Source organism: Diceros bicornis, chromosome 26 (assembly GCF_020826845.1).
Source record: "Diceros bicornis minor isolate mBicDic1 chromosome 26, mDicBic1.mat.cur, whole genome shotgun sequence".
Taxonomy (NCBI): domain Eukaryota; kingdom Metazoa; phylum Chordata; class Mammalia; order Perissodactyla; family Rhinocerotidae; genus Diceros; species Diceros bicornis.
In genome coordinates, this window is record NC_080765.1 from 13820769 (window position 1) to 13843772 (window position 23004).

The 23004-nt window shown below is 52.5% G+C and overlaps 1 protein-coding gene across 3 annotated transcripts in view; it reads left to right on the forward strand.

Annotated features, from left to right (window-relative positions):
* PRKAR1B (protein kinase cAMP-dependent type I regulatory subunit beta) overlaps nucleotides 1-23004 on the forward strand; it is a 149509-nt gene that overhangs the window by 42681 nt on the left and 83824 nt on the right. The window lies entirely within an intron of this gene.

Below are 23004 nucleotides of genomic sequence, written 5' to 3' on the forward strand. Positions count from 1 at the left end.
AGACAAAAAGCAAAAATGTCCCCTGTCAGCTGACTCCAGAGATAATTATTGAGAATATTTTGGGGCAGCGCTTAAGGATTTATTTTATGCACGTATCCTAATTCAATATCGTCATGAAAATGGAATCACATTCTACACGGTTTTGTCACACTTCAGAGGTCATGAACATCTCTCTTTGTCAGTAAAGACTTTTTAGTGGTTTGTAGTGTCCATTTCTATGGAATTGCTGTGACTAATTACTTTCCTACTGTGGCTGTTTGCATTTTTTTAGGATGAACAACATTTTAATGACATGACCATCCTGGTACCCTCTTCCTTGAATACTTGTCTGTTTCTTTCTTTAAGATAAATTCCTTGACATGGATTGAAGGGTGGATAATGTTGAAAAAATTCTCTTTTTTTTTCATTTTTGGCAAATTATAATTCTTCCTTAGATCAACTGAGCACATTTTGATAACAGTCCTGTACAAAATCCAAATGACACACAAACATACAAAATAAAAAGAGAAAGTCTCTCTGTGTCCTCTCCCCCTCCCTCCAGTGACCACCAGCTATGGTCTGGGGTGATCCTTCCTGGCCACCGTCTGGGTGTTAATATGTGCATCGCATGTCACCACCTGGGAAACCCGAGGCGGAGTACGCCGTCCATCGTGTTCTCTGAGGCGCCCCTTTCCTCGTAACCGTAGGTCCGTGCGAGTGCCAGTCGTTGTTGGCGTCTGGACAGCCCTTGAGAAGATGAGTCAGTCTGTCCACCTGTCCTTTCCCCAGGGTCACTTGGGAGGCTTCTAATTTTGTGATGTGACCGTGTCGCAGCGAACAGTAAAGACCAGCGTCCATGTGGAATGGGTTCCCGGCAGCAGAGGAGCCGGGCCAGGGAGGTACTGTGACATCCTTGACAGGTGTCGGCGTGTGCGTTTTTAAAGGCTTTTGATACGTTGTGCTGGCCGGTCACCAAGAGGCTGCAAGGGCGTCCAGAGGACTTGTGTTTAGGGCTTTGGTGGATGTCCCTTCCTTGCCCACAGCATGTGGCCAGTTCAGGAGGTCCCCAAGTCATGCTGGGATGATGGCTGCTTCTGAGGTGGAGCGCGGCCGGAGCGCCCGTGTTCCAGGCTGTGTCTGTGATGGAAGCACATGGGGGCTGGGCCGGGGTGGCCAGTTCCCAGTCTTGGGTCACCCTGTGGTGCCCTCTCCCTGGGCCAGTTGGCCTTGTCCACTGTTCTCTCTGGTGCCAGCAGACGCTCCGTGTGCATGTGACTGGATCCATGAAGGTGACGCGCACAGGACACTTGGTCATCACTCCTGTCTCCCTCTCAGCTTCCTCTCACCCTGAATGCCCTGGGTGTGATTGTTCTATTTTACATTTGCGTAGAGAAGGTGTCATTTCTCTGATTACTGGTGAGGCCACATGTTTTTCACAGTTGGTGGGCTTCCTTGGAAGTTTCTGAGCAGACTGGTGGCTTGGACTCTTCTGCTCAGAGAGAAGGGTTTGGGCTCAGAATTAAAAATTCTTTTGAGCCAGGTCCACCCAGAGGTCTGATGGGGGCTGGTGGTGAGCACCCCTCACGGCGGGTGTCCGGGCCCTGGTGAGGGTGAAGGTGGTAGACCCCCCAAAGATGCCCGTGACCCAACCGCTGGAACGTGGGAATGTCACCTTATGTGGCATGAGAGGGGTTTGCAGAGGTGAAGAAATTAAGGATCTCCACATGGGGAGGGAAGCTGGAGGTGGCGGGAAGGATCCTTCCCCAGAGCCTCTGAAGGTGTGGCCCTGCCCGTGGCTCGATTTCCACCTGCTCATCGTAATTTTTCTACGCTTTTGGCCTCCAGAACTGTGAGACAATACCCATCTGTTGTTTTAAGCCCTCGCACCGGAGGTGTCCACCTGGCTGCTATGTCCTCAGTCACCAGGTGGAACAGATGACTCAAGTGTTGTATCTACTTTGACTTGAATGTAGACATCAATTTACACCGTAATTTAAATTTAAATCCAGTTTTTGAATGGGCGGTGCGTTCACATGGTTCAAAATGGAAACCAGAGGGAAAGGCCGGCTGTTTGGAGTCTGCCCCAGGGCCCTGGCTTATCCCTGGGTGCCCTGTGGCTCCCTTTCTGCAGACAGACTCTCCCGGCCCTCAGGCAGGAGGTCACCTGTTCCTGGCCGGTGGCCACACAGGCCACCATCCATTCTTCACCCAGTTTCAGGTCCTCAGGGAAGGGGTAGCAACTGACCCTGGTCCATTGGGGCCCTGCCGACACACACTTTGGTGCCCGCTTGAGGGAGGAGGTGCCCTCTGGTTGGACAGACACAGTGGGCACACACGGGTGCCTGGGCAACATGGGGTGGATTTCGGCACCAGGCCCGACAAGCATCCCGATGTGCGTGGGTCCTGGTCCCATTGTTTGTAGCCAGGAGGCAGGTCACTCACCCGGGACAGGGCCACCTAGGAGCCTGGGGAGGGAGTTCCTGGGGGGTGATTTGGGCAGTCACCCCAAAAGCCGGCTACTCTGCTTGGAAGATTAATTTTGATCTCTGGGCCCTGGTTTCCTGGTCTGTCCAGTGGGATGTTGATCTGCATTCATCTCTTCCAGGAATGGCCACAGGACCAGAACTCAGTGTGTGTGCCTGGGCTCATCATTGTTATTTATGGCAACATGATGGCAGTCACCCAGATGAACCGTTTCTTGCTCAAGTGTCCCCAGATGCAAGAGCAGCACGGCGGGTCAAGTATGGCTTTGTGGCTCAAGGCGGCTGGAGCTCCTGGCACCCTGCCGGCCATGCTGAGGTCAGCGGGGCTGAGCAGTGATCCGGTCCCAGGGCTGGGTGAGGGTGACATGAGATACTAGTGTCACTGTCAGCCCTGTGCCAGCGCCTCTCCGGCACCTGTTCTTATTGTTGCCATTAGAAATCCCTAATTGATTTTATTTGATCAGGGGTGTCGAGTAATTGATGGAGTGTTCATCGCTGACCTGATAAAATCGATCGTGGGAGCAGTGGAATTTGACAGACTGAGTACACCCTGTGTTTATTCATTCGGTTCAACAGGATTCAGTACAATACTGAGTGTTTCCTGTGTGCGGGGTCTGTGCCGGGTGGCGCGAGCAGAGTGGAGGAGAAAACCAGGTTCCTGCCCTCGTGGGGCTGGCCTCCTAGGGGAGGAGGTGTCCGTCTGGTAAACACATAAATATTTGGAGGTGGTGGCTGGGAGGGTCACCAGGGCAGGCCTGTGTTTTATAAAACGGGACGACCTTCCCCAGGGTGGGCAGAAAGGTGGTAACGGATGGGGAGCCAGCGAGGCCTCACCAGGCCAGGGCGAGGCTGGGGCAGAGGCCGTGAGCGGGAAGCGTTGGTGAACTCCTGGTTGGGGCTGCGTTAGTCACGGTAGCAGGGACCTGTGACGTGCCTGCTGTGTCCCAGGCGCCGTGCGGGGTGCTGGGGTGACAGGGAGCACTTCAGGGCTGGGGAGGAGCTGGACGTCCCAGAATTACTCTGGGATTCACCTAAGTGTCTTCTTGTTTCTGAGGTGTGTCTTTGGAGGTCACACTTCCCCGTCTGTCCAGTTCCTTCCTCTTGCAGCAGCCACCCTGAGAGGCGGACATGGGTAACGGGGCATCCCGAACTCTCCCTCCAGAGGCAGCCCCAGATCTTAAAGCCACTACTTTGTGCTCCTCAGCCACGTCCTTCTTCAGAATCTGAAGTCTGATGAAGGTCAGAGGGACCGAGGAGCTGGGGGCTTCTGTGTTCACAGAGGCCTCGGCTTGTCACTGCCTCGGTCTGGGTCATTTCCACAGATGTGCAAGGGCCGGAACCAGCCCCCTGGTCTGGGCTGGCTGCAGGGGGACTGCGCCTTGGGGAGGGGGACGATGAAACGGGGTTTCGTGAAGTCGTCGTGCTGTCTCGTTGATGCCGCCTACTAGCTCTCCCTCAGTGCGCGTTTACACGCAAAACCTGAAAAACAACACACAGGCCTGCTCCACCGCCTGCTCTCTCTTTTTTGTTTCAATTGTGGCAAATATACATAACATAAAATGTGCCGTTTTAACCTTTTGTCAGTGTGCCATTCAGCAGCGTTAAGCACATTCATAGAGTTGTGCAACCATCACCACTCTTTATTTCCAAAATTTTTCATCACCCTGAATGGAAACCCTGACCCTGTTAAGCAGTCACTCCCCATCCCCCGACCCCAGCTCCTGCTCACCTCTAATCTACTTTCAGTCTCTGGGGATTTGCCGATTCTAGGTATTTTATGTACAGGGACTCATACAATATTCGACCTTTGTGACTGGCTTCTTTCACTCACCATAATGTTTTCAAGGTTCATCTGTGTTGTAGCAGGTGTCAGAACTTCATTCCTTTTTAAAGGGTGAGTAATATTCTGTTATGGGGATATACCTCAATTTGGGTATCCGTTTATTGGTTAATGGACACTTGGGTTGTTTCCACCTCTTGGTCATTGTGAATAGAGCTGCTGTGCATGTGGGTGCTTGAGTCTTTAGGGGCATGTACCTAGGAGTGGAATCACTGGGTCATATGGTAATTCCATGTGTAACTTTTTGAGAAACTGCCAGACTCAACTTCTATTTTGGTCTCACTGAACATCGAGCCTCCCTTCTCTGTGGAGCCCAGGTGCCCCCTCCGTGGCAGCTGTGTTTAAGCCAAACTCCTCACAGCCTTTCAGGGCCCCTTCCCCATCCCCAAGCACTAGCTGGTTCAGTAAAGCTCCAAGTTTAGGGCCAGCCTGGTCCGAGTGTGAGCTGCTGGCATGTGAGCTGTACGTGTCCAGGAAGTGTCTGTGATGGGGTCCTGTGCCCTTGGTCTGAAGTTTCCAGAACCACATGGCACCCTCTCCCTCGGACTTTTCTGGATCTGAGAGCCAGGAGGACGAGAAGTGGAGGAAGCAGATGGTCGGACTGAAAATTGCTCTTTGCGCTGCTGGCCTGGAAAGAAAGCTTTCATGCAGGGCGTGTGTGTCTGTTTCAGGTCTTTTGTTTTGCACGTAGGAAAACTCACTTTCCATGTTGAAACCCCAAGGGGCTCCTTTTTCTGGCCACAGCCTCTAAAGAAACAAGCCGATGGTTCAGGAAGCAGGTTCCAGAGGGAGTGGGCAGGACAGACATTGTCTCTTGACCTTTCCTGTGATGTCTCCCCTGCATGGCATCCAAATACTCTGCTTTTTCCAGTTTACTAGGAGCTGGGCTTAGCAGCGTTGTCTCGGCCCGGCTGTGGTTTGGCGAGTGCAGTACAATTCTTTCCAAGTTTGCCAGGCACCTGGGATGCCCCAATGTACAGGCTGCGGGCTGCACCCTCGGTTCTTGCATAGGCAGGGTAAAGCAGAGTATTCCTTTGCAAGTAAATCCACTTGTGGGGTGAGCACAGCTTTCTGCTTAATGACCCCTCCTGCTAAATCCAGGCTTAAGACAAATAACCCCACTGTCACGGGCAGGGTGGTTTTGCTCCTGTCGGTTTATAACAGTGTCTTTCCTAGAAGGTATTTTTAGTTTTTGTGCAGACACTTAAGCGTGGAAAGAGGTGAAGGTTATGTTTAAGTTCATGTCTTTATAAGAAGATAATGCAACACAGCTGTGAGAGAAGGCCACGGACCCTCCAGACTCTGTGCTCTTTCTCCCAGGACAGTGCATTTCTAGTTGGCATGTATCAAAGGCTTTCTCTGGGCCCGAGTTGACACTGTGGAGCCTCAGTTTTCCCTCTGTAGATAAAAAGGAGTGTCCCTTGCCCACGGCCACGCCACTTGTCAGAGCAGAGCCAGGGTCCTGACATGAATCTCTGGGGCCCGAGAGCCCATGTTCTCCTCCCCCCTCCCACCCTGTGATGAGAGGTCACAGGCACCTGTGAGGGAAGGAAGATGGAGAGTGGGTGATCTAGGCATAGTTACGGTGTGTGGGGTCCCGGTGTCCTGGGGTAAGCTGGGCTGCAGGGAGCTGGCTCTGGCTCGGTGGGTCTTGGGAGCAAGAGAGAGAGAGAGAGGGCCAGGAGAACCCTGAACACAGTATTGGGCTGGAGTGACCTCACACACACGCACACTCACACACACAGGTGCACAGGTAGGAGGAGACAGTTGCATCATGTGATTTACAAGTTGTATAATGACACTCTTTGGGCCTCAGTTTCCTCAGGTGTCAAATGATGGTGATAAAACCTACTTTGGGGTTGCTGTGAGGATGGAATGGGATAATGTCCACGGGTGTATCATCACCACCATCATCATCGCCACCAACACCATCATCGTCATCACCATCATCATCACCACCATCATCACCGTCATCACCATCACCACCATCACCACCACCGCCACCATCATCCCCATCATCACTGTCGTCACCATCACTGTCATCATCACCATCACCATCACCATCACTGTCACCACCATCATCACCATCTCCATCATCATCATCACTGTCATCACCACCACCATCACCATCAGCACTCTCACCATCATCGTCATCATCACCATCACCATCATTATCATCATCATCATCATCACTATCACCACCATCATCACCATCACCATCATCATCACCATCATCACCACTATCATCATCACCATCACTGCCATCAGCACTGTCACCATCACTGTCACCACCATCATCATCATCTCCATCATCATCATCATCACTGTCATCACCACCACCATCATCACCATCACCACCCTCACCATCATCGTCATCATCACCATCATCATCATTATCATCATCATCGCTATCACCACCATCAGCACCATCACCATCATCACCATCTCCATCACCGTCATCATCACCAACACCATCACTGCCATCAGCACCATCACCATCATCACCATCATCATCACCATCATCATCATCATTATCACCATCACTGTCTCCATCTCTGTCATTATCACCACCATCAGCACCATCACCATCGGCACCACCATCATCACCACCACCATCATCACTACCTCCATCATTATCACCATCACCACCATCATCACTGTCTCCATCATTATCATCATCATCATCACCATCATCACCATCACCATCATCACCATCACCACCATCAGCACCATCACTACCATCAGCACTGTCACCATCACCACCATCACCATTACTACCATCATCATCGCTATCATAGTCATCTTCATCATCATCTTTCTGGCTGTTTGGCTGTGTAGACGGTGGGCTGAGTCAGTGGGCATCTCCCTGGATACAACTTTGCCTGTCTGATGCTGACCCAGATGTCCCCATGGACCCCACAGCCAGGCATCACTGCCCCTCAGTGCTCAGTGTGAGGAAGGGGCTGGTGTGGGCCCAAGGCCACTCCACAGTGTCGTTCTGTGCTCCATCCTGGGCCTGGGGTAAGTAAGCAGGCTGCTGTGGGCCTCATGACACAGCGGGAGGGACTGTGGGAGGCCAGCCTGTCCCCCGGCCTCAGTGTACAGAAGAGAGTTTTCAGGCCCAGTGAGGAGAGGGCTCTTGCCCCTTGCTCCAGGCCAGGCAGCAAGTGTCAGAGCTGGGGCTGGAGCAGGGTGCCCTCCTGCCCTGGGCCGGCCCCGTCATAGCCCCTCTGCAGAGTTGAGTTACTCTCCGTGAGGGTCCCAGGGGAGGCAACGAGTGCAGCCTCCTCGCGTGGTATCAGCTCCTGTGAGCAAAGGCAGATCCTGTGTCCTTCCTGGGGGCACTGGGGGCAGTTCCTCTCTGGTCAGGGATCTGAACAGTCTCAGAAGGCAGCCCTACAGGGTGCTCCAGAGCCCTGGGATGTGCCATGAATCCCGGCCTGGCTCCCGAGGGTGCGTCCCAGGCCTGGGGGAGGGAGGTAGGAGCCCTTGGGTCTGGTCAGGTCCCTTCCTGGCTCGCCCCGACCAGGGTGCCTGGAGACAGAGCATTCTTGCGCCCCTGGGAGCCGACAGGTGTGATAACGAGGAGGCACTGCGTGTGAGTGGCTCAGGCGGTCTGGGCAGTGCACTGTGCGTGGGGGCTCGGCTGGGGCCTCATTACCAGAGCTGCCAGACGGGCAGGCGAGGGCATCTCCCCCTGGGGTGGCTTCCTGGCAGTAGCTCCCGCTCTCTGCAGCTCTAATGAGAACAGGCCTCCGGCTGGAGCGCGCACTGCTGGCCCGCACAGCTGTCTCCTGTTATCTGTTGCCGTCTCTCTTCCTTCCACCTGCGTATCTCTGCAGCCTGTTTTCCCACAAATTGGCTTGGGTCCCCAGGTGATGGGAAAAACATGCCCGTCACTGTCTGCCGAGTCTGCCCGCAGCCTGAGGGGATGGTCTCTGCTCCTCCCAGCCGAGTTGGCCCTTCCCTGCAGTGTGGCTCTGGCTTTGGGACTTGCTGCTCCACTTTTGGGCAACACTGGAAAACAAAATTAGCATTTTGGAAAATGCAGGGCCTCATCCGAGGAGATGGTTAATGGCTTGAACATGGAGAGAATTGGGTTTTCATTTGCACAGCGCCAGGCTCGCTCGTGGGCCACGTGAACCCAGCAGGATTTAGAAGCTACATTCAGTGGGAGGATGAAGTCTGGGACTCTGGAGGTTGCATCACGTGACATGTTCTGAGCCGGTCCCTGGACCTCCGGCCTCATATCTTGTTAGAATAGTGCAGGCTGCAATTGTCATGGTGCCATTGGGCGGATGACACACAGAGAGGTTAAGCAAGCTGCCCAGGGCCACCCAGCTAGGACTGGGAGAAGCTTTGGACCCTGACTGGGATAAGCCTGCACGGGGCCGACTGGCCTCCCCGCCACCTTGCACTGCCCAGCTCATTAACCTTCTGGGGAAAGGCAACAAGCTTTTTAAGAGAAATAATTTCCCACGTGCCCAGAATTTTCTGGTTTGTAGCAAGTCCTGTGGTTCTGGAAGTTGGACTTTGGTGCAGTCTCGGTTCCCTGTGGAGCCTTCGTTGGGAAAGATGGCTGGGCCTGCATGATCCCGGAGCCCAGACATAGCTGCAGCACAGCCGTCTGATCCGGGATCTGGGAGGACGACCTTGGGCTCTTCCCCGGGGGCAGCCACCTGGGGCCTGCAGTGGATCTTGCCTGTGGTCCTGGTTCTTTGGCGCCCTAATGTGTCAAAACCTCTAGAACTTGGTGGGGTGCGGTCTGGGATGCTGCAGGCCCCCCATCCCCACTTTCTTACACTCAGTGGTTCACCTGTTTATGTCACCTGACAAGCCCCTGTGGGCAGGTGATCTGAGATGCCAGAGGACTTCCTGCACCCATTATGTGGTTGGGGACACTGAGGCCCAGAGGAGGTGTGGGACGGCCCCGCTGTCCTATTGCTTGTGGGCAGGAAGTGGGGCCGTTTCTTCAGAAAGGAGAATATCCCCAGGAACCAGGGTCCTGGAGGGATGCACAGCAAGATGCCCCTGATGGTGGGCTATCCCTGCACCCTCCCCCCACGGGGGTGACGTGGCCCCAGGAAGGAGGGACACGTTGGCCTTCAGACCCCATGGGCGCCTTGGGTCCTGGCTTGGCCCTGTTCTTGAGCTGCGGTCACTAAAAATAGGTGAGTTGCCTGTCAGCTGGGGTGTGAGGAATTCACCAGCTGGTGGGTGGTCGGGGAGGCCATAGGAAGAGGCAGGTTGAAGGGGAGGTGGCCCCAGAGGAGGGTTGTCGTCACCCACGCTTGTCCCCATCTCCATGGGGGCCCACCCAGCATCTCGGAGACGTGGGTAAGCCTGCTCCCATTTGTCAGGTGGGGAAACTGAGGCTCAGAGAAGTCAGGTGTGTGGCCCAAGGTCACACGGGTTCCTGGGGACAGCATCGGTCTTCTTGAGATGACGTCTGCACACCCCACAGCTCCTACGCGTCTGTAATGTAACTCTGGGTGACACTCGCCCACTCTGCTTCAGAGCCAGGCACTCAGCTGAGAGCTTTGGGTCTCTCCCGACCTCATGGCGACTTTGCGAGAGAGAGTGACGAGGTCACCCTACTGTCCGGGTAAGGGCACAGCCACTTGCCCAGGGTCCCACAGTTAGTGACCAAACCGGAATGTGGACCCTGGTTGAAGCTCTGTGCTGTATGTGTCCGTGTAGCCTTCAGAACCCTGGGACACAGCTGTCCCTCCTCTCCCGTTGAGAGCCCTTCCCAGTAGGAACCAGTATTTAAAGAGTGAACGGTCCTTCCCTGGGACAGGGTTGTCCCATGGGCATCTGTTAGGTGCTGTGGGGTCTCAGAGAGGAAAGGACCCGTTCTCCCTTGGGTTGGGGGTGCTTGATTACCAGAACCAGTGATCTTTGAGCCAGGTCTTCAAGGATGGGCAGGAGGGCGGGGCATTCGAGCCGAGGGAACAGCGTGAGCAAGTGGAGGGAACAGTGGGGGAAAGTGGAGAGAACAGCAGGGGTAGAGGACGGAGGTGCCAGAGTAGATGCTGACGTCTGCTGGAACCCGAGGTGTGGCTGGTGGAGCAAGTGAGGCCGGTGAGTTAATTCAGGCTGGGGCCACATGCTCAGTGGGAAGCCATTGTTTTTTTAAAAAAGAAAAGTACAAAGAAGGAACCAGAAAGGCTGTGGTGTGGACAGTTTCTGGTGTGTTCTTCCCAGACATGGTCTCATGTTGGCCCCCAAAGCTGGGTCTTATCCCTTTCACAGATGTCTGTGCACTTGGGATGAAGGGGCTGGCTCACATTTGAAAGATGAGTCACAAAGGTGGCCCTGCCCTCCGCTGGTGGGCAGCGTGTGTGTCCTCGTGTCTGCTCCTTCTCGCCCTCCCAGCCCACGCGGCCGTCTGACGGGGGAAATGACATGTCAAGGTCAGGGCTTGTCCCTGTGTGGTCACATGGGCTCCGTGCTCAGAAGGACCCTGCTCTGGGTTTCACGCTCTGCCATCCTGAAATCAGTCATCTTGGAACAAGGGCCCCACATGGTCCTTTTGTGGGAGGCCCTGCAGAGGACACCGCCGGTCCTGCTGCGAGCATTTTAATGGCTGTCGATGCGAAGGAGGGTGAGCTGCCGTCCACGGGTCCGCCAGTGCTGTCCACCGGTCTTCTGTATTTATTTTTGTGCAAGTTGCCTGACTTATCCTTCACTCATTTCTTTCTTCAGTTCACTTCTATTTTTTCTTATTGATTTGCTTGAGTTTTTTGTAAATTAACACAACCAGGCGGTCGATGATGAAACGTATAGCACGTGTGTTTTCCCACTTGGTCGTTGGTCTTGAAAGGGTGAAATTCTTTTGTCATAGGGAAGTTTTAATTTTTTGATTTTTTTCCCATATTGCAGTAAAACTTATATAACACAAAATTGACCATTTTAGCCATTTTTTTTTGTGTGTGTGTGAGGAAGACCAGCCCTGAGCTAACATCCACTGCCGATCCTCCTCTTTTTGCTGAGGAAGACGGGCCCTGGGCTAAAATCCATGCCCATCTTCCTCTACTTTATATGGGACACCGCCACAGCATAGCTTGACAAGCAGTGCATTGGTGCGCACCTGGGATCCGAACCTGTGAACCCCGGGCTGCTGGAGTGGAGTGCGTGCACTTAATGGCTATTCCACTGGGCCAGCCCCATTTTAGCCATTTTTAAGTGCAAAGTTCAGTGGCATTAAGCTTATTCACGTTGTTGTGCACCATCACCACCATCCATCTCCAGAACTTTTCATCTTCCCAAACTGAAACTCTGTCCCCATTAAACACTGACTCCCTCCCCCAGCCCTTGGCACCCACCATCCTACTTTCTATGAATTTGATGACTCCAGGAGCCTCATACAAGTGGGATCACACAGTATTTGTCCTTCTGTGACTGGCTTATTTCCCTCAGAATAATATCCTCAAGGTCTGTCCATGTGGTAGCAGGTGTCAGAATCTCCTTCCTTTTCAATGCTGAATAATATTCCATTGTCTGGCTGGACCACACTTTACCTATTCATCTGTTGATGAACAAGTTTTAATTTTTCTGTTGCCAGATTTATCAATCCCAAGCTTTATGGCTTCTAGTGTTCTTCTCAGGAGGGCCCTCTATACTCTAAGACGATAAAGGCAATAAATAAAGACACTCATGATCTTTTCTAGAACCTTCTTGGCTTATTTCTTTCTTTCTCTCAATGATTAAATCTTTGATCCATCAGGAATTTTATTTTGGTTTAAGGACATGTAAATCCAGTTTAATTCCTTTCCAGCAGCCAGTTGTGCCGACACTGCTCACTGACTTGAACAAGATTCTCACCTCCTGACCTGAGTTGCCTCCTTGAAAACCTGAGTTCCTGCGTGTCTAGGGTCCAGTCAGGACTCTGCTCTGTTCATTGGACATGCAGGAAGGGGAGGGCTGAGGTGCAGGGTTGTGTTTTCTCTCCCGGAGGAGCACACAGGCCCAGACACAAGAAGGGGCGGTGGCCTTTCTCTGGGTGAGAGCCAGCGCCAGCCTGGGGGCCAGGTAGGGATGCTGGGAGCTCTGGAGGGGTGGGCCCAGGACTCAGCAGTTGCTGGGGGGCTGCATGGGTTGCCATGAGGATGTGGGGGTGTCCAGGAAAGTGCCCTTGGTTTCTGTCATGGGTGCCCACTGGGCTGTGGAGGGAGCACGGGCGTGGGGACTCAGGCTGGACCTGCTGAGGTGGGGCGTGGATGACTTCCCAGAGGTGTGTGTGTGGTGTATGTGTGTATTGTGTGGTGTGTGTGTGTATTGTGTGGTGTGTGATGTGTGAGTGTGGAATGTGTGAATGTGTGTGGTGTGTGTGGTATGTGAGTGTGTGCTGTATATGTAGTGTGTGTGGTGTATGTGGAGTGTGTGTGAATGTGAGTGTGTGCGGTATGTGTGTGCATATGTGGTGTGCACGTGTGGTGTGTGGTGTGTGTGTAGTGTGTGCGTGCATGTTTGTGGTGTATATGTGTGGTGTGGGTGCATGTGTGTGTGGCGTGTGAGTGTGTGTGATGTGTTTGAATGAAGGTCTGTGATGTGTGTGTGGTGTGTGGTGCATGCATGTGTGTATGTGTGTTTCTTACTACCAGAGAACTTTCTATTCGCCTGGCGTGATGAAAAGCATTTTGGTGATTCTTTGTTAGGTTAAATATGACTGCAAGATACTATTTTTACAAGAGTCTTCTATGGTGGACAATTTCTGAGTCCACAAGAGAAGAGAGTAATGTAATGAACCAGCCGGCTCAGCAATACCAGTTCTCGTTCAACCTGGTTTCATCTTTCTTCCACCCACTCCCCCCTGGACTATTTGAAGCAAACCCCAGCCACCAGATAACTTCATCTGTCCATATTCCGGTATAGGACGCTAATTTGTAATCCAGTTCCTTGTCTTCATGGTCACCCCACATTGGATTCGCAGGTTCCGGGCGGCGTGTTTCTCATCTGAAGATCATGCATGGAGCTGCCGCCTGCAGTTTGTGTTTCTGAAATGGGTCCGGCCTATCGTGTTTGCATTCCTTTCTGCATTCTATTGGCAGCCTCACGAGGCGAGGCAGGTCCCTTTTTGTGGCTGGCACTGCTCAAGGGCACAGGTGGGAATCACACAGTGCCCTGTGAGGAGATCGAGACCGTGAAAAGAGAGGACCCTCTGGAACCTAGACAATCCGTGATTTTCTTCTTGTTTTTCACGTCGTCACTGACGCTTCAACCTTCCCTGCGTTGCATCTTGTGAGGTGGCAGCTGGTTCTTGCTTGTCCTTCAGAAAAAGCAACAGTTGCTAAGAGTCGGGCAAACAAAGATGTGCTTTGACTCCCAGAGACAGCTGTAGGAGGACACGCCACGTACAGTCAGCTGCTAAATCCGAATCTTCAGACCGCCTGGAGCGGGACTCTTTAACCCTTTGGTGCCACTGGGCACTTCCTCTCTCCTTGTCCACCCCGCCCTGTAACTTATTTTTTATGGGAAGAAAATGCTTTCTTCCTTCTTGACTGTAGACACAAAGTCTTCTGCTTTGATTGAGGCTAAATCTGGGCTGTTGAGGGAAAGGACATAGGCATGAGTCATTCATTCATCCATCCATCCACTCACTCATCCATGCACCTGTTCATTCGCATGTTCAATAAATATTGGTCGCAAGTCTGTGTGCCAGGCACTGGTGAGATGGGTGGGGGAGCATGGAGGTTGCTGCTTTTTTTTCCAAGTAAAAAATGATTTCTTGAATGCTGCTCTTGGTGGAGAGCTGGAGGCGGATTCAGAAAGCTTTGTGCCGTCAGAGTGGGGTCCTTGTCTCTCAAAGGCACGTGTGCTGGTTTCTTGACTCAGTAATAATCCCAACCACTCATGTGGGTGCAGGCCTTTAACCCAAAGAGCAGCCTTATGTGCTATCTTGTGGAACCTGCAAATGGACCTGGGAGGTAGGGTCGTCATCACCCCCAGTGCACAGAGGAGGGACACAGGGACGTGCTCTCATCCACCCAGACATGTGTCTGTTGACTCTCTGAATTGGAAGTGACAGTAGGAGATGTGCCACTGTGATGGAAGCTACGCTCATTCATTTCAGAAGTGTTTCGTGAGTGTCTCCTGTATGCCACTTCCTGCTCTAGGGGCCAGAGATGCAGCACGATGGAGATGATGACGATGGAGGTGATGGTGACAGCGATGGTGGTAATCAGTGTTGGGGATGGGGGTGATGATGTGTGTTGATGAGGTTGATGATGAAGATGGTGATGATGATAACGATGGTAGTGATGATGGTGAATGTTGATAATGAAGATGGCAATGATGGTAATGCTGATGGGGATGAAGATGAGTGTTGATGAAGATGGTGGTGATAATGATAATGATGGTGATGATGGTGGTAATGATGGTGAATATTGATGATGAAGATGGCAATGATGGTGATGCTGGTGGTGATGGGGATGAAGATGAGTGTTGATGAAGATATTGGTGAAGATGGTGATGATGGTGAGCACCAATCATAGCACCATATTAGGTGTACGAAGCCCACTTAACCTTTCAGTGTTCTTTCCTGGAAACCACCTGTGATGGGTGTTTGGTTGACTCTTCAGCATTCCTGCCACCAGCCCAACTGTGTGGCATCACGTGGTTTGGGAAGGGGTCGAGTCTACTATGGGCTTTAGGAGTGCACCTTGTTTTAACCCAGTCTGGCTGAGCCTATTGGTCAACTCACTGTGGCTGGGTCAGTAACCCAAGTCTAAGCAGGCGGCACAGGGCAGTCCCTTCTGGACCACGAGGAGTATGGCTGTGAGCTTGGGAGGCAGCCTAAGGACGAGGACAGAAACAGACAAGAACTGGATGCTTGAGGGCGGCATTGAACTCCTGAATCAAACTCACCCTGAAGTCCTCCTGGAGTGGTCCCGTCCCTCACTGAGTCTGGCCTGGCCCAGTGGCTTTGCCAGCAGGACATTAGCAAGTGTGACGTGGCAGAGGCCAGGGAAGCTCTTGCATGTGGAGGACGGTCCTCCTTGGAGCCCAGCCACCACGCTGTGAGGAAGCTGAGCAGTCCCGTGGAGACGCTGACGTGGAGGACTCCGTGACCACTACCACCTGCCCAGCCTGGAAAGGAGCCATCCCAGTTGCCAGCTGACATCATGGGACGGGGGACGCCGCCCAGGCCTCCCACAGAAGCCTGAGGAATAGTGAATCGTGTTAAATCACCCCGTTCCGGGTGGTTTTTCACATGACATCAGATAACTGAGACACCCTCATACCAGCGATTTGAGCCATAAATCCTTACTGAGTGGGGCGGGTTTTCCCTCTGGCTCTTTATTCCTCACAGGAACTTGGGCAGCCAGCTGGGCAGATGCGACCCTCTCTGGCTTACTAATGGGGGCCGAGGCAGGCTGCTCCACCCCCCATCTCAGCTTTGCGGGGCGCCAGGGCTGCGAGCCCCTTAGTGGAGCCTCTGTGTGGATGTGGGTTACCTCCCGAGAGGGGTTCTCCTGGGTTCTTGCGTGTGAGCCTTTGTTGGACACGTGAGGTTTTCGTGGTAGACAACGTAGGGTCTCGGGGCCATTGGCAGAGTTTTCTAAGGACTCGTTCAAGGGCTCGGGAAAGGCATCACCGTCCAAGGGCCCTGCCAAGGAGGACGCAGCTGGTGTTGGTTTTGCCAGTGGCTTCCACAAATCGGGGTGGGTCAGGCCCCCGTGAGCACTTTTGACATGCGTGATTCCATTCATTCCGCAGTGACCCCGTAGGTGCGTCTCGTTCTCTGTCTGTTTTACAGGTGAGGATAGGGGTTCGGGGGTGAAGATCTTGCACATGGTCCCAGCTAGGCCAGGACAGGGTCCATCCCAGCCCACGGGGCTCTTCCCCACTTTGGGTACGTGGCTCCCCCTGTGGACTTCATCACTACCAGCCCCCTAAGCTTGCTGTGTGCTTCCTCCTGGGCTGGGCACCATGGGGAGATGGGAGCGGGGCAGATGAGATTCGACTCTGCAGGACTTGAATGGCCATTAGCCCCTCGGCCTCTGACTTCCTGGCCCAGAGTTGTGGGCATGGTAGGGACTGGTTTGCTGTTAGGAGGAGGCTGAGTAAGACCCCTGGCAGCCAGGGGGGTGATGATGCTCTCAGGCCCCCTAGCCTGGGGTGAGGGAACACTGACAGGGGACAGCCGACCTTGGGCTTGGGCCTGGCCTTGCTGTTCACTTGGGCAATGACGTAACCTCTGTGAGCTTCCGGGAGGTTCCCTCTGCCCTTGGGAGCAGGAGAGCAATGGTCCCGAGGCAGGAGCTCACTCCTCACTCCCTCCCTTGTCCAGCAGGTGTTCCTGGGCTGTTCCAGGGCAGGAGGCGGGCCGGGCAGGGAGTGTCCCAGAGGGGGGCCAAGCGAGGGTCTCTGCTGGACAGAGCAGCCAGGGAGGGCCTCTTGGAGCAGGGGATGTTTCAACCTGAGACCAGGAAAGCCCAGGAGTGGGGGAATCTTGTTCTGGCAAGCGTGATGGTCAGAGGGCCAGAGAGAGCTGGGTGGTTGGAGGTGGCCAGGCGTGAGGGAAGGGGGACGAGTGGAGTCTCTGGGGGCTGTGTCCAGGGGACACGCAGACCCTGGTGTGCAAACCCTCCAGGGGCCATTTACATGGGCTCAGGCTCCCGGGTGTCAACTTGCAGCTTCTGCTCTCGGGACTGGCAGGCAGCCTTTCCCGTCCTCGAAATCAGCCTCCTCCTGCTTCAAGGGGGGGCAGAGCTCTCACCCACCTGCATCTTACCCCGGGGTGGGGGGGCGGCCTCGAGGTGCAAAAACTCAGGTCACCAAGCATGGGGATGACAGGAAGCTGCTTTTAATAAGGCACAATAAATCAGTATTGATATAAAAACTCTAAATGATATATTTCCAAAACAATTGTAATGTCTCAATTTAATAATTATTTATCAAAAATGGCGGGGCCAGCCCGGTGGCGCAGCGGTTAAGTGCACGCACTCTGCTTCGGCGGCCCGGGGTTTACAGGTTCGGATCCCGGGTGCGCACCGATGCACCGCTTGTCAAGCCGTGCTGTGGCGGCGTCCCATATAAAATAGAGGAAGATGGGCACGGATGTTAGCTCAGGGCCGAACTTCCTCGGCAAAAAGGAGGAGGATCGGCATTGGATGTTAGCTGAGGGCTGATCTTCCTCATCAAAAAACAAAACAAAACAGTTATGTATTTACATTTAGTCAGCCAATAATAAAAAATATTTTATCTTGAATGAAAATTATAATACTTAGAGTCTTATATTCATAGGAAAAAATTGCAAAAACTCAATGTATCTTTTATAGAGAAGCATGGTAGGTCATCGGTGAAATACTTTTAAGCACAAACGTATATACATTAGAATAAGTTCTGTGGGAAATGGAGTAGAAATACCCATTCAAGGAGAAGAAGAACAAGGTGAAAATTCCAGCTAAGAGTGTTTTTTTTCCTCCATAATACCTTGTTTTAAATAGCTGGTGAGTGTCCAGTCACCATGTGTATTGGGGTTCCCCAGAGAAACAGAACCAGTAGGATACAGATGTATATGAGGACGTTTATTGTAGGAATGGGCTCACGTGGTTTTGGAGGCTGAGAAGTCCCACGATCTGCCGTCTGCAAGCTGGAGGCCCAGGAGAGCCGCTGGTGTAATTCAGTCCCAGTCTGAAGTTACGAGAACCAGGAGTGCCGATGGCCCAGGGCAGGAGGAGATGGACGTACCAGCTCATGCAGAGAGCTAATTCTCCCTTCCTCCTCCTTTTTGTTCTATTCAGGCTTCAATGGATGGGATGATGCCCGCCTGCATTGGGGAAGGCGGTCTTTACTCCGTCCACTGGGTCCAATGTTCATCTCTTCCAGAAACACCTTCCCAGACACACCGGGAAGTAGTGTCTTACCCGCTCTCTGGGCATCCTGTGGCCCAGTTAGTGGACACATGAAATTAATCATCATGCTGTAGATTTCTGTTTCATTGGCTATAGTTAAAAGAAGGATACAGCAGTTAAATTTTCAATGTTTGCAGTAGGCCAGGAATTATTCCCTTTGCAACTATGTAAATGTGTAATGAAACATTTTAGATTTTAACATTGGGTGAGGGGGTGCGTGGTTTAAGGACTTTCCTTTAGGTATCGTATCACGATATTAGAGGACCAGAGTTGTAGGTCACAGATCTGAAGCCACAAGTTGTGGCTCTAGTGTGTGCAGTGGGGCAGTCAGGGGTCCAGTGGCTGCAGGTGGGGGATGGGTGGAGAGGCCCAGAGGCAGCAAGATCCCTGGAGAGCTGGTATAGAAGAGGACAGTGGGCAGACTGGAGTGACAGTGCCAGGTTGGGGCAGTGGGTTTGCTGATGGGCTGGATGGAGGGTGAGGGAGCCGTAAAGCTCCCTGAAGGCTCGGGATTTATGGTGGCCTGGAGGGCGGAGGCAATGGGCGGGGAACTCGGTTCTGGGCACGCAGGTCTGAGCGGCCTGCTGGACATCCAGAGAGGGGCGTCAGGTGGTCCTGTGGTGGCCCTTCACCTCTAAGCTCCAGCTTCTGCCCTCGTCCTGGTGGCCCCTCACCCCTGTGCTTCTGGTTTTTCCTCTTGGGGAAGCCAAGTGGCCTGGCTGGGGCGTCGGGGCTGAGTCGCCTCTGGCAGGCCACCCACTCCTGCGGGCGTGCCACTGCCTCGCCGCCTCCCTCTGCCTCGCCGTTCCTGAGAGGTGGTGAGCTCAGCTAATGGACCTTTTGGATTCGGACCCTCTTCCTGTTATGATTGGGCCAATGGCCAATTTAAGCGTTTAAATCTTAGTTTTAATTTAGTTTGTTTAACATGGCTTGTTCTTAATTACCTGGGCTGTCATGGCCCCATACTACGAAGCTGAGCATCTCTCAGAGCAATTTCCTTGTAATGCAATTTTATGGGGCTCGTTGTGAGTCGGGGGTCTGGACCGGGAGGAACAGGGCCGTTTCCCAGGGATGCTTTCACGGAAAGCAAGGTTTAATTGTGTGGAAATAACGATGATTCCGCAGCAGCTCTATTAGGGAAAGTGTTTTTGCTCTTCTTTTCAGTAATTTTATAGCTATCATCAGCTGGAACCCGAGAAGAGGAGAGAAACAAAGTTTTCTTGTGTCCTTCCCACCCTGCCAGCACGCTGCTTGGCACTCAGAGTCGCAGAACCGGAAACGTGCACGAATTTAGATTTACTACCCAATCTCGGAATGTATGCACCACCTGCCCAGAAGCACTGAAATGGTTCTCTTGAAAAACAGGATGAGGTTGAATTTGCCGGGGGGATGGTTCCACTTCTTAGAGCCAGGTTCTCAGGCTTCTGCCTTGCTGGGTCTGGGATGAACTCCGGCTTTGTCATCCTGCTTCTGTCCTTTCCCAGATGTGCACCTGCGGGCTGAGGGGGACCCTATGGGGACGTCACTGGGGTCTGTTGTGGGGTGTAAAGGAGTGCACAGCACACAGCGCCTTCTTTGCTCGTCTGAGTGTTCACATTAGGGGTGTCATTGATAGGTAGAAGCTATGAAGGTATTTTCTAGCCTTTTGGGTCACTAAAGTGAGTCCCATCGTGTTTCCCATCAGGCACCACTGATTCATTTGTGTGTCCAGTTAGCGATCTGCCTCCCTGTGTGTCATGGCTGGGCCCCCAAGTGCCGTGGCCACGATGCAGAGTGGAAGGTGTGGTTCCTCCCTGTGCTCCCTTGCCTAACGGAGGCCTGATGGGAAGTGATGGCATTGTGTTTCCTCAGATGAATCAGGGAATTCTGATATTAGAGGAGATTAGCTGGATCTTTCTTCAAGAATCTGTAAAAGTGAGATCTTGAAGGCATACACAGTCTGGCTGAGAAAAAGCCACCCTGATTTCACCTGCACTTCCTCCACCTGAGGTCTCATGGCTCTCGGAGTCGGAGGGAAGAGGGTGGCCTTGAGGACAAGGGCCTGGGTTCTCAAGCTCATCCCTGCTACCCACTGGGTGACCTGGGGCAGGCACAGCCCTCCTCTGGCCTCCAGGAGGAGCCTCGGGGAGGGCATGGGTGGAGGAGGACTAGCCTGAAAGAGGTCTCCCTGCGGTTTCTCACCTGCATCTAAATGAAGGATATTCAGTGAATCACCCAGTCACACAGCCTCCAGCCGTCATTCCTCCAGACTGCACCATGTTTATAGAGGCTGAAACAAAGGCTCGGGGTGGGGTGGGGTGGGGGTTGGGGGGGAGGTCCGTCCTCACTCACCTTCCTGGGGTCGCGGCTCCTTGACTTCTCCAGAGAAGATGCTCGGGTATCCAGGTGTTGTTCTACATGGGGCCTCACGGTGCCCCTGATATCAGAGCTGGGCCGCCGATAGAAAAAGCTTCCTGTGGGGACCCTCTCTGCAAAAGAGGGGTGGTCTGTGGGTTCAAGAAGGAGTGAAGCCCCATCTCCAATGTACGCACCTTAATTTGAAGCCCCCGTGTACACCACCACCCCGCAGGGCTCGGTAGGTGTCAGGAGCCTGGAAGTGGGTAATGCCTGCAGAATTGTAAGAGCTTCCATGACATTTTGGGATGCTTTGGACAAGGGAGCTGTTCTGTTATCCCAGGGTTCACTGTCAATCCAGGTTAAAAATCTCTGCATACGGTCCATCCACTTCCTGCCAGAGGGAGCACAGGTGTTTGCACGAAGCAGACCGCAGGCTTGGCCTGTTGTGCTGTGTAACAGCCACTCCTAACGCAGGGGTGTGAGGCAACGACCATTCCTCACGTTTGTGGGCTTGTGGGCAGAGAATTCAGACAGGACACAGTGGGGGTGGCCTGTCTCTGTCCCTCGAGCTGGAAAAACAATGACTAGGGGTCACTGGAATGGCCGGGGTTGGTGTTTGCAGAGGTGTCTGCACTCACCTGTCTGGTGCCTGGGCTCGGAGGACTTGAGGTCTGGGCTCAGCTGGGCCCGTTGAGTGGAGCTGTGACGTGCAGGTGGCGTGGGCTTCGTCATGGCATGGCAGCCTCCCCAGGCAGACTCTCTGGATGGTGGCTCAGGGCTTCAAGAGCCAGTGTTCAGGCAAAACAAGGCTGAAGGAAGCTGTGTGACTCTTAGGACCGAGCTGCAGAGGCCCCATGGCGTCGTTTCCACCATTCCCTCCCCAGGTCTTGTTCCTCTCAGCTCCCCACGTTGGACACGCAACACAGCTGGGAGATGAAGGTGCGGATAAATGGTGCAGTGTTTTGGGTCCAAAATTGTAAACTGTCATACTCTGCAGTTTGAAGGCACCATAAAAGGGTGATTGAATACGGTATCAGGAAGTTTAAAATAAAAGGCTTTATTTCCTTCTTTCTCTTTTGCAGCAGAAAAGTCCAGTTATTTTCAAGCTGGTTATAATAACATTTGTGCTAACAGGCAGAGCTCTCCATACTTTGTGGAGGACCAGCCGTGTGCTGGGCACTGTTGTCAGAGCTGGACACACATTATCTCATGTAACCCACTCGCCATACCATGAGGCGTGGGGTTCCTGTCATCCTCCTTATATAGAACAGAAACTGTGGCTCGGAGCTGCAAGTAACTGTTCCACATAGATGGTTTCAGAACTGGGACCTGAGCCCAGGATACGTGACTTTAGACCCATAGCTCTTGCCATCTCGTCAGTATGTCCTGTGTGGTCCACTGAGCCTTCGCTGCCTGACATACCAGCTAGCTTTTAGGAACCAGCAGGTTGACTAGACTCTTGTAGAAGACAGTTATTTTTCTGTTCCTTCCTTCCTTCCTTCCTTCCTCCTTCCTTCCTCCCTCCCTCCTTCCTCCTTTCTTCCTTCCTTCCTTCCTTCCCTCCCTCCCTCCTTCCTCCTTCCTTCCTTCCTCCCTCCCTCGCTCCCTCCCTCCCTCCTTCCCCCGTCCTTCCTCCTTCTCTTCCTCCCTTCCTTTCTTCCTTCTCTCTCTCTCTCTCCCTCTTTCTCTCTTTCTTTCAACAGCTTTATTGAGGTATCGTTCATATACTATACAATTCATCCATTGTAAGTATACAATTCAGTGATTTTTAGTGAATTTGCAGAATATACGACTTTCAGCAGATCCATTTTATGTCCTAAAATGGCACTAAAATTCCCTCTTGCCTCTTTGCAGTTCTTGCTTCCACTACTGTGTTTGCCTTTTCTGGATGCTTGAAATCAGTGGACACATATACTCTGTGGCCTTTTGTGTCTAGGCTCTTTCCTTGAGCATGAAGATTTTGAGGTTCATCCATATTTCAGCGTGTATCGGTACTTCATCCCTTTTTATTAATAAATGTTATTCCATTGTGTGGATGGCTATACTGTATTTTATTTATCCATTCACTCCCCCATGAACATTTGGGCTGTTTTCCGTTTTGGGCTGTTACGAATAATACTGCTGTGAACATTCTTGTATATGACTCTGTGTGGACACACCTTTTCATTTCTCTTGGGTAGATTGTTACAAACTTCGTATGCTAAGTTCATGTCTAATTTTTTAAGAAACTGCCTAACGTTTTCCAAAGTGGCTGCACTATTTACACTCCCACCTGCAGTGTATGAACGTCCTGTTTCTCTGCATCCTCTAGATATTAGGCACTGTCTTTTGATTATTCTAAAGGGTGTGTGGTGACATCTCATTGTGGTTTTGATTTGCATTTTCTTGATGACTAATGAGATCGAACATCTTTTCACGTGCTTCTTAGCCATTTGTACAGCTCCTTTGGCAAAATGTCTAGTTAAATATTCTGCTCATTTTTTGAGTTCTTGGTCTTGTTGTT